This window comes from Pogoniulus pusillus, chromosome Z, assembly GCF_015220805.1.
Source record: "Pogoniulus pusillus isolate bPogPus1 chromosome Z, bPogPus1.pri, whole genome shotgun sequence".
NCBI classification, from domain to species: domain Eukaryota; kingdom Metazoa; phylum Chordata; class Aves; order Piciformes; family Lybiidae; genus Pogoniulus; species Pogoniulus pusillus.
In genome coordinates, this window is record NC_087309.1 from 34,708,600 (window position 1) to 34,720,786 (window position 12,187).

General features: G+C 45.4%; 1 non-coding gene across 1 annotated transcript; it reads left to right on the plus strand.

The window, feature by feature from the left end:
- Nucleotides 1-1,065: 1,065 nt before the first annotated feature.
- Nucleotides 1,066-1,192, plus strand: LOC135173747 (U4 spliceosomal RNA). The gene has a single exon (XR_010301416.1). It is a non-coding gene; the product is annotated as a U4 spliceosomal RNA (small nuclear RNA).
- The last annotated feature ends 10,995 nt before the right edge of the window (nt 1,193-12,187 follow it).

The following is a 12,187-nucleotide window of genomic DNA, read 5'->3' on the forward strand; positions in this document are numbered from 1 at the left end:
CTTGAATTTTTCCCCATCCCAAAAAAACTAGATCTACACTCCCCAGTGCTTCAATCCTCCTCCCCACTCCCAATGCCTCCACCATCCAAAGAGGCGTACTGCTTACATGTTCTTCCCGATAAATTGGCTCCCGCCACACACACAGGGAAGGAGGAGGAGGAGGAAAGGAGAGTGAACTGACCTCATTGTGAGTTTATAACAAAATAGCAGAATTATGGGATTGAACAACAATCTGCTAGTCCCCAGAAGATTTTTAACCCTATTGTCTCAACCTGGGACAAACTAAACCTCCCCTGAATCTTGATGACAATTCCTCTCATCTTATTACTTATTACTAGGGAGAAGACACCAGCACTCATCTCTCCACAACCTCCTTTCAGGGAGTTGTAGACAGTGTGAAAGTCTCACCTGAGCCTCCTTTTCTCCAACCTAAATAATCCCAATTTCCTCAGTCACTTCCATAAAACGTGTACTGAATTGAACATTTAGATACCTTTTTTTAGTAATAGTGACCGTTAGTATTAAATGACATGAAGGCTGCTGCCAAAGAGCATGATGAAGAATGTGAGCAAGATGAGGTAATATCAAAATCAAAAGTCTAGAGGACAAAGATTACTTTAGGTATTTTATGTCTATCTTGCCTGTAGTTCATAGAATCATAGAATGGTTTAGGTTGGAAGGGACCTCAAAGATCTTCTAGTTCCAACCCTCTGCCACAGGGAGGGACACCTCCCACTAGAACAGGTCACTCACGGTCTCATCCAGTCTGGCCTTGAACATCTCCAGGGAAAGAGCATTCACGACTTCCCTGGGCATCTGTTCAAGTGTTTCACCACCCTCACTGTAAACACCTTCTTCCTAACATCTAGTTTAAATCTCCCTTCTGACAGTTTAAACCCATTACTCCTCATCCTGTCATTACAAGATGTCCTGATAGATCAGAACACCAAATAGACTTTCCTTTACCTCTACACCAACTTATGGATGGTAGCCAATGTTCTATGGGGTTGGCTAAAGAACTGGAAAAAGAATGGTTGACAAAGGAAAGTAAACGTTCACACTCTCCACTGTTTTTGCCAATGAGGTTAATCCAAGGCGTGGTTATTGCTAATTGAAAACTTTTCCCAATACCCTGCCATGATAACTTGAAATATAGTCAGTATTGGCATTTTTTTGACAGACTCTACAGAGACAGAGTTCATGGTTTAGATGCCTCTCACCCCTCCACTCTTGTGAAATCACCCAGACTAGACTCAGTCATCTGGACATTAAGGAATGAAGCTATATCTACAGCTTAGCACAATTTACAATCAGATGTTTACAGTATTTACAGCTATATAGAGTTATACACACGTCAAAAGTAACACAGAAACACAAGACCCCTCCTAGAACAATCAGATTGCTAGGAGGGCTCCCAACCCAAACCTCCTCTGCCCCCTTCCCCCTCTCTTCCCCCTCCCTTCAGAAATAACCAGATCAATCCATGTATATTTCACATGATAAATCTGGAGATCTGGGGTGAGATGTCAAAAGACATCAAGGAGATTAGATGAAAAAGTGTAAGGCTGGATTAGAGTTAAGGCAGAAGCAACCACAGAGACCAGATCATGAGAAAGGAGGAGCAAAACTGAGAGAAGTGTGTGAGGAGTGTCTTATCTATATTTTGACTAGTTGCATTTCTCAGCAGAAGAATGGGTGATATAGGGTACTGTTGTTTTAAACTTTTTTCTTCTTTCTCACGGCTAAGGATTTAATTTCTCTCAGTAAAATATTCCGATTAGCCTCAAACCAGCACAGAAGACCTTGTAAATAGTCCCTCCCCAGCCCTCATGTAGGCCCACTTCAGGTACTGGAAGGCCATGTCTTGGGTTCAAATGCAAGTTCCCAGAGACTCTTATAAATTTGGTAGACCCAATGACAATTTATAGAATTTATAGAGTTTATAGAGTGCCCTCCCCTCCTCCCCCTCCTTTCCCCAAAAGACAGGGAGAGAGATAAAAGGTAGGGACACCCCAATAAATCAATCTCACTCAATTTGGAAGTTAAAAAGGAAAAGTTTAACAATAACTTAGAAAAAGGGATTGGAGGTAGGGGAGTTTACAAAGGATAAGGAAGGGAAAACAGCAAAATACAAAACAGGGATGGATACAACCCGAGTAGTGTGATGGTGTCTCTGCCTCGTGGCTGGTATGCAGTATCAGTGTGTGTGTGTGTTCGTGAACGCAGGTAGGGAGAAAGAGGGCGAAAAGAACAAGAGACAGGAGAACTCCTGTCTTTTATACCACAGGAAGTGGGGGGAGTGGGCTAACCATCACCTGGAGTGTGGCCCACCCCTGAGGAGGGGCCAAGACCCCTAGGGTCAGGTTCAGGGTCACTCCCCCAGGAGTGTTAACCCTATACATTCCACCCCTTGGTTAGACCACTTCCACCTTCCTACGAACAGTCTTCTTCTCCAAAGATGGGAAAAGTGTCCATGGGTTAAGAGTTCGTGAAGTCCTTCTTGGTCCCCGGCTGTATCCCAAGGCGATGTGGTCCGGTGCAGGTTGCTGAGATGTGAGCAGGGCAGGAACGGAAGAAAAGTCAGTGAATCAGGAACAGTTCTTGTTGGTACTCAGGAAAAGAGTCTTTTCCCTCTGCGAAGAAAACATCAGGAACAGTCTCTTCATGTCTGGCATCAGGGGAACAGGTGTAGATGAGATGGCTGTAGACATCCTCTGGAGGGAAATCAGGAACAGTCTCTCACTGCAGGGCATCAGTGACGAATCAGATGCAGGGTTCTGGTTGGACGCCGTGGTGTGATGCGATGCTGTAGGACTCTGGATAGCTGCGGCTGTCATGTAGGTTCTGTTGGACGCCGTGTAGTGGTGAGGGTATAACTACAAAAAACAACTTGTAACCCCTTATGAACTATAATACAAGTATTGCACAACTATGATACAAGTATTGCACAACTATGATACAACTATTATACAAGATAACCTGAAAGTATCTGGAACACATGGAATCAACTCTGAGATTTCAAAACCTTTTCAGCTAAAGAGAGATTTCTCTGAGGGACACACTCGATAACACCAGTTTCCATCATCACCCAGTATGTGTGACCAGGACCCTCTGCAGATACCACCCCTTTGATAGGTTTTCCCCCACCAGAGGCAGGAGCAACCCACACAGTCTTTCCCAGTAGATTCCTTTCACAGACTACAGGAACTCCATCTCCCTCAACTGTGGGCAGTAGGGCAGACTGAGCAGGACCAGCTCTGTTAACTGATCCCCTGCTGTTCACCAGCCAAGTGGCTTCTGCAAGGTGCTTCTCCCAGTTTCTGAGAGTTCCACCTCCCATAGCCTTCAGGGTGGTTTTCAGCAGGCCATTGTGTCGCTCAATCTTTCCTGCAGCTTGTGGGTAGTATGGGATGTGATAAACCCATTCTATCCCATGCTCTTTTGCCCAGTTGCTTACAAGGTGGTTCTTGAAATGGGTCCCATTGTCTGACTCAATTCTCTCTGGGGTACCGTGTCTCCACAGGATGTGGCTCTGCAGGCCCAGAATGGTGTTACGGGCAGTAGCATGAGGTACTGGGTAGGTTTCCAGCCACCCCGTGCTTCCCTCCACCATGGTTAACACATGCTGCTTGCCACTGCGAGACCGAGGCAGAGTGATGTAATCAATCTGCCAGGCCTCCCCATACCTGTACTTTGACCACCTTCCCCCGTACCACAAAGGCTTCATGCGCTTAGCTTGCTTTATGGTGGCACAGATGTCACATTCATGGATAACCTGAGTTATGGCCTCCATGGATATGTCCACGGATCTGTCTCGGGCCCATTGGTATGTGGCATCTCTTCCTTGGTGACCAGAAGAGTCATGTGCCCACCGAGCTAAGAACAGTTCACCTTTGTGCTTCCAGTCCAGGTCAATCTGGCAGATGTGGGCAGCCTGGTCAGCTTGGTGGTTATGCTGCTGTTCTTCAGTGGCTCTGCTCTTTGGGATGTGAGCACTGATATGTCGGATTTTAACTGGTAGTTTGTCCAGGCGTGCAGAAATGTCTTGCCAGAGATCAGCAGCCCAAATAGGCTTCCCTTTTCTCTGCCAATCATTTCTCTTCCACTCCTTCAGCCACCCCCATAAGGCATTTGCTACCATCCATGAGTCGGTGTAGATGTATAGCATTGGCCACTGCTCTCGTTCTGCAATGTCCAGGGCCAGCTGGATGGCTTTCACCTCAGCATATTGGCTGGATTCGCCTTCTCCATCTCTTGCCTCTGCAACCCTGCGTGTGGGGTTCCAGACGGCAGCCTTCCATCTTCGCTTGCTGCCTACCAGGCGGCAGGATCCATCTGTGAAGAGAGCATATGCCTTTTCCTCCTCAGGGAGGTCACTGTATGGGGGGGCTTCCTCGGCACGGGTCACTGTCTTCTCTTCTGCTGGCTTTCCAAAATCAGTGCCCTCTGGCCAGTTGGTGATGACCTCTACAATGCCTGGACGCTCGAGAGTCCCCATCCTAGCCCTCTGAGTTATCAGAGCCATCCACTTACTCCAAGTGGCATCTGTGGCATGGTGCGGAGTCGAACCCTTCCCTTTAAACATCCAAGTCAGGACTGGAAGCCTTGGAGCTAAAAGGAGTGGTGACTCCATCCCAATCACCTCAGAGGCAGCTCTGACTCCCTCATAGGCAGCTAGGATTTCTTTCTCTGTGGGGGTATACTTGGTCTCTGAGCCTTTGTACGCCTTGCTCCAGAACCCGAGTGGGCGGCCTCTTGTCTCATCAGGAGCTTTCTGCCATAGGCTCCAGCTAGGACCATTCTCACCGGCTGCTGTGTAGAGAATGTTCTTAATCTCTGGGCCGGTTCGAACTGGTCCCAAGGCCATGGCATGGACCACCTCTCGTTTGATCTGGTCAAATGCCACCTGCTGCTCAGGTCCCCACTCAAAGTTATTCCTCTTTCTTGTAACGTCAAAGAGGGGTTTCACAATTTGACTGTACCCGGGAATGTGCATCTTCCAAAAGCCCACAAACCCCAGGAAGGATTGTGTCTCCTTCCGGTTAGTGGGTTCCACCATAGTGGCCACTTTATTCACCACATCCATAGGGATGTGGCGTCGGCCATCCTGCCAGCGAACTCCCAGGAACTGGATCTCTCTGGCAGGCCCTTTCACTTTGCTTCTCTTAATGGCAAAACCAGCATCCAACAGGATATTAATGATCTTCTCACCCTTCTGGAAGACCTCCTCGGCTGTCTCACCCCATACAATGATGTCATCGATGTACTGCAGATGTTCCGGAGCTCCACCCTTTTCCAGTGCAGTCTGGATGATGCTATGGCAGATTGTAGGGCTGTGCTTCCACCCTTGAGGCAGTCTGTTCCAGTGGTACTGGACTCCTCTCCAGGTGAAGGCAAACTGCGGCCTACATTCTTCTGCAATGGGGATGGAGAAGAAAGCATTAGCAATGTCGATTGTGGCATACCATTTGGCCTCCTTCGTTTCCAGTTCATACTGCAGCTCCAACATATCAGGCACGGCTGCGCTGATTGGAGGAGTCACTTCATTCAGGCCTCGGAAATCCACCGTGAGTCTCCACTCCCCCGTCTCCTTTCGCACTGGCCATATCGGGCTGTTGAAGGGCGAGTGGCTCTTGCTGATGACAAGCTGCTGCTCCAGGCGGCGAATCAGCTGCTGTATGGGTAGCAGGGAGTCTCTGTTGGTGCGGTATTGCCTGCGATGAACTACACGAGAAGCAATAGGTAACTTGACATCTTCCACCTTGTGGGTACCAACCACGGAAGGGTCATCTGACAAGCCAGGCATGATAGACAGCTGCTCTTTGTCTGCAGTCTCTACAGCTGCTATGCCAAAAGCCCACTTGTTCCCCTTCGGATCTTTAAAGTACCCTTCCCGGAGAAAGTCAATCCCCAGGATGCAAGGTGCATCAGGGCCAGTTACTATGGAGTGCTTCTCCCACACATTCCCGGTGAGGCTTATCTCAGCCTGCAGCACAGTCAACTCCTGAGACCCCCCTGTGACTCCTGCAATTGTAACAGTATCTGTCCCCCTGTGGCTGGAGGGGATCAGAGTGCATTGGGCACCGGTGTCTACCAACGCTCTGTACTTCTCGGCTTCAGAAGTGCCAGGCCATTTCACAAACACGTCCCAATATACTTTGTTATCCCTGGCCTCCGCCTGGCTGGAGACAGGGCACCTCTAATTCTGAGCAGTGTGACTGCATGAGGCACATGGACCTGAGGTACTGGCTTCACCACCCCTTGAGCGAGAGGGCTGCCTGCGGGACACTGGGGCAACCCCTCTTCTGGAGGAGTTATTCCCTGTGTTTGTCCCCTGCAGTTCCCTTACCCTGGCCGATAGAGCTGAGGTGGGCTGGCCATGCCATCTGTCCATGTTTTCCCCATGGTCACACAGTGTTCTCCAGAGTGACCCCCTGTGTGTACCCTGTCTGCTCTGGGCTGGTCTCCTGCGGGGAGGAGGAGGAGCACGGCGGCGTGTGTTCCTTATAGCTGAGACTTGCACCCATTCTGAAGGTGAAGAGCAGTCATCCTCTGCCTTCTGCATTTCAGAGAAAGAGGCTTTTAGCTCGTTCATTTCTTGGGTGAGGGTCTCTACAGTGGCAATTAAGGTTTTCCTCGACAAACTGTCTTCAAACTGTCTTAGGTCATTCACAAACTCCCTGATTGTGGGAAGGTTGTTGGGGTCTCTGCCCAGCAGCAGTGCTCCCAATGTGGGGGCATATGTGGAAGGGGCACACTGAGTCAGTTTCTTTAAGAGGGCTGGCTTCATGCGGACATCATCAGGGTCCGAGGGCCTCTGGTCGGCTCCATAAATTATCTCTTGAACCGCCATTTGCCTCAGGTATGAGATCCCCTGTTCCATATCTGTCCATCTAAGGGGATGGAAAATCATGTCATCCATAGTCGGGTACCTGTACCTCACAGCTATCAGAAGCCTGGCCCAAAGTGAGTGGGTACCATCGAGCCTTCCCAGCTCCTTATCCACACCTCCATCCCTCGACAAGGATCCCAGCTGCTTTGCCTCCCTGTGATCTAGGTCCACGGTTTCTGCTCCTGCATCCCAGCATTTCAAAAGCCAGGCTAAAAGGGACTGTCCGTTTGCCCTTGCATACTCCTGCCTTATGTGCCTGATTTCCTTTCTGGGCGTGGAGCTGATAAGGATCACTCCATTATCAGGTCCATTTCCAGCTGGTTGCTGTTGCTGGGGGGTGCTGGTTCCCGAAGAGGTCCCTTGCCCCGGATCGGTATCTGCGGGAGGATTTGGGTTTGATCTGGCTGGCCGCGTGGTGATGGGGGCAAGATGGATGGGGCTGGGCTGAGGGGGCAGGGTCCGGGGGGCTGCCCTGGGCGGGACCGGAGGCGGAGTTCGGGGCGGAGCCGCGCTAGGGGCGGTCTGCCCTGTCGCCCATCCCCCGCAGCTGCAGCTGGGGCAGTGAGGGCCACCCCTCCCCCTAAGCACCCTAATGGCGGCGCCCACCCGATATTTCCACGTGTCCCAGTTCACCGCTATCTTATTAATTCCCAAACCCAAATTTACACACAGTGAAATAACTGCTATCCAGTACCATTTCTTGCCCAAAATATCTGGGGCTTCTGTGCTCCAATGCATATACTCAGATTGATTCCATGTTCCAGAAACATTTCTAAACACAGTGATATTACTAACAGAATTCAGGAAATAGGCATAGACTCGGGCAGGCAAAAGCTTAGAATATTCCCAGAGCATATCAATGACAATCCAGAAGACATGGTAACTTATAAACTTTAACAGCCAGCCCCAAAACAGACATCCAAAAGCGTTAATGATTAAGACTGTCAGAATATCCATTTTTTAACTTCCAAATCTTCTCTGAAAGAATTCTTTCTACCTTTGCCCCACGTTGAGACGCCAAATAAATTGTCTTGGGTTCAAATGCAAGTTCCCAGAGACTCTTATAAATTTGGTAGACCCAATGACAATTTATAGAATTTATAGAGTTTATAGAGTGCCCTCCCCTCCTCCCCCTCCTTTCCCCAAAAGACAGGGAGAGAGATAAAAGGTAGGGACACCCCAATAAATCAATCTCACTCAATTTGGAAGTTAAAAAGGAAAAGTTTAACAATAACTTAGAAAAAGGGATTGGAGGTAGGGGAGTTTACAAAGGATAAGGAAGGGAAAACAGCAAAATACAAAACAGGGATGGATACAACCCGAGTAGTGTGATGGTGTCTCTGCCTCGTGGCTGGTATGCAGTATCAGTGTGTGTGTGTGTTCGTGAACGCAGGTAGGGAGAAAGAGGGCGAAAAGAACAAGAGACAGGAGAACTCCTGTCTTTTATACCACAGGAAGTGGGGGGAGTGGGCTAACCATCACCTGGAGTGTGGCCCACCCCTGAGGAGGGGCCAAGACCCCTAGGGTCAGGTTCAGGGTCACTCCCCCAGGAGTGTTAACCCTATACAGGCCATTATAAGGTCTGCTCAAAGACTTCACTTCTCCAGGCTGAAGAGCCCCAACTCTCCTAGCCTGGCTCATAGTTCAGCTTTGAAGTGTTTAAAGTACACTAAAACATGCAGGAAACGGAATAAGTTATTTCTAACTTGCAATCTCTAAGGCAGAGAATTTGACTCTCCATTTACCTGATAAGATGGGGGAAAAAAGAGGAAGGTGAATCATTCTTCTGACAAATGTGCCAAGATTTGGCTATTCCCATAAATCTTACAGAAGGCATATATTCCTAAGAGATTACGAGCTTCACATCAAGATAAATTTAGAATGTCTTTAGGCTGTAAAGCACATCTTGGTAAACCCATTAAAGTATCAGAATAGCCAGATAAAGATGGCATATCTAATTTTCTAGTACAGGAAATTATAACTGGAATGGCTTTCAAGCCATACCTCAGATGCCATACTGATAGTTTTAAGTTACCGAGTCAGACATCTAGAATCAGTGTGCTTGTGATTTATATGATCATATTCCTTTATATTTAATTTCTCACAGAGATAATAGTGCCACATATGGGAAATATGGTTTAATTTGGGTTTGTTTTTTGTTTTGATGTTTTGGTTTTTTTTTTTCATTTTCTGGTTATTTGGTTGTCTGGTTGTTTTGATTAGTTTTGGTTTGAGTTATGTTTCTTCTGAGGGGGGATTGGTGTGTTATGTTGCTTTATTTTTGTGTTGGGGTTTTGGATTTGGTTTAGGTTTGGTTGATTGGTCTTTTTTTTTTTCCGTGGGATTTTTGATTTGTTTGCTTTTTTTGTTTTTTTGTTTGTTTGTTTGGTGTGCAGTGTGGGGAGATGCAGAGGGTATGCAGCATAGGCATTTCAAAACAGATGCAGGAAAAAAACTTTCATTGCAGAAATATTTATGACTTCATGATCTTTATGATCATGATGCATACTAAAGCAAGAGAAGAAGATCATACCACATTCCAGTTGTTTACCAGAATGGTTGATAAATTATTGAATACTTTAGAATCATTATCCATCCATGATCTCTCCGTAGGTCTTACTTGGTAGACTGGCCAAAACTAATCACTTAGTGGAACAAGCTCTGTCAGATGACTCATTTTTAAAGCTTGGATTCCTGGGGAAATTCTGCAATATTTTAACTTTTCCAAAAGGGAAGCAGATGAGTAGAATAGCAACAGGATATCAATCCCTGTCATCATGGCAGAACAGGCTGCAAGATCCTATGCAATAGAGTAACACTTCAAAAGTGAATTTGAAAATGGAAATAATCTTACAATTAGCATATTTCTAAAAATGTTTTTCAAATGGACTAATGTCAGCAGGTCTTCTCTCTCAGATGTCCTCAGTTGAAAACTTACTGTCTCCTGAGAGGCTTAGTTCACCCTAATATGTGATTTTTATGGGTTCAAGATAGAGAAAAATAATAAACTCATCCAGCCCCTGACATTCTGTGATTCTGTAATAGTTTGTCTAGGGGTCATCTAGTCCAACCCAAAAAATGAGTGAGACAGTATGTGATGCACACAAAAACTGAGAATGTGAGAGTTAGTAAGCCCCAGATTTTGTGAATCCATTACATTTTAAGATACAATAATTACCCAGACCAAACAGAAGATTTGACTTATAAAAGAAGGAAGTAAGCACAATAAATATACAGTACAGATGAAAACTTAGAAAGTATCTTACCAGTTCTGCAACCTTCAAACAAATGTCATTCAAGTCAATTGTTTTCTTACATGTTCGTTTTGTATAAACATTCTTAAAAAAGTACTTCCTACTCTACCATGTAGAGACCAAAAATATTGTGTCCAGTTCTGGGCCTCTCAGTTCAAGAAAGACAGGGGACTGCTTGGAAGAGTCCATCACAGAGCCACAAAACTGACTAAGGGAGTGGAATATCTTCCTTACAAGGAAAGACTGAGAGAGTTGGGGCTCTTTAACTTGGAGAAGAGCAGGCTGAGGTGTGACCTCATTAATGTTCATAAATATGTAAAGGGTGAGTGCCAAGAGGAGGGAATCAGGCTCTTTTTCGTGATGGCCAATGACAGAACAAGGAGCAATAGGTGGAAATTGAAGCACAGAAAGTTCCATGGAAATATGAGGGAAAAAAATCACTGTGAAGATGATAGAACACTGGAAAAGGTTGTCTGGGGGAGTGTCTCTCTCTCTGAATGTATTCCTGTGCGATCTGATACAGGTGGTCCTACTTTGGGCAGGGGACTTGGACTAGAGGTCCCTTCCATCCCGTGATATTCAGTGATTCTGTGGAAACGACAACTAGTTCATTTTAAACAGGTGACAGGAAAGTATTCTAAATTCTGTAAAGATCATTGCCTCAAAAGAAATTTGATCTAACAGCTGCATTTGTCTTGTGAGTTAATGAACACAAATGATTTCTGCTTCAAAGATGCTGAATTTTGATCTAACTTTGAAATTGCATACTAAATTATGGACTCCTATTAAATCTCACCAAAAACTGCCAACACAAATTCAGTTTTTTATGAACATATGTTTGTAACTATTTAAAGGTATTCACAGACACGTGATAGCTTTTAATTATTCTGCAATACATAATTTAAAACAGCCAAATAGGGGAAAACATAGTTGCTTATAGATAACTAGGGAACAGAAAAATCTTAGTTTGTTTAAAACGAATGAATAAGCAAACAAACATATATATATATATATATATATATATATATATATATATAGGCACACATATAACTCTTCTCAGTTTAGAAACAAGGATGCAAGCAAAGCTACACTCAAGTAGTTGTGCTAGTTTGAGCCTATCTGGGATATTCTGGTGAGAAGACTTAGATTATTAACTGTGAAAAGGAAACAGTAGTGATGTCTACTTCACTTATAGGCTTGCCGAGATGTATAAGAACAAGAACACAAACGTAGATAACAAAAAGTCTCTCTATGGGTTCTTGGGCTGCATGAACTCTAACCTAACTTGCTGCCTGACTGATCTATCTGCTTCCTAACCCCCCTGGCCAACCCTCCAAACTCACCTTGAATGTAAGGCAAAGTCTGGGGTAAGGTGGAGGGGTGAGGAGAAGGAGGAAGGGTGCTTGAGAGCCCCTCCTGAGGTTTTTAGGATGGATGCTGTGTTTCTCTATTACTTTTTAACTTGTATATTTCTGTATATATTGTAAATGTCTGCTTGTATATTGTGCTAAGCTGTAAGCATAAAGCTTCATTCAATTTTTGAGAGTGGCTCAGTCTAGTCTTGGTGATTTTTCTTAAGTGGGGGGGGGGGGGGGGGGGGGGGGGGGGGCGCAGAACACCCAAATCATCACTGTAGCTTAATCCAACTTTCAAGATATTTAACATTCATAAACAAGATATACTAAAAGAAAGCATTTGCCCTATATACTTTCATTCCCAGCTTGCCAAAAAAAAGTGTAAGAAAACGTCCTAGTTTCCCTTAATTAAATTTAGTTTACTCATTTTTCAACCTTTTAGGGATAAGCTATATGTGTTTTTCCTGAGGAAATGACTTTGCTTCTCTGTCCACAAATGCACAAATAATCAAGTGCAGTTCATCAAGGAAACAAGAAATACGTCCACTGTTTTCAGTGGACCAGGAGCTGGAACAACAATTTTTTTAGTCTTAAAAACAGAATTATTGGTGAGGTGGAGGAAGGGTCTGTGTGTTTGATTAGCAAAAAGCTATCATAACTTGTATTATTTACATTTTTAATCTTTA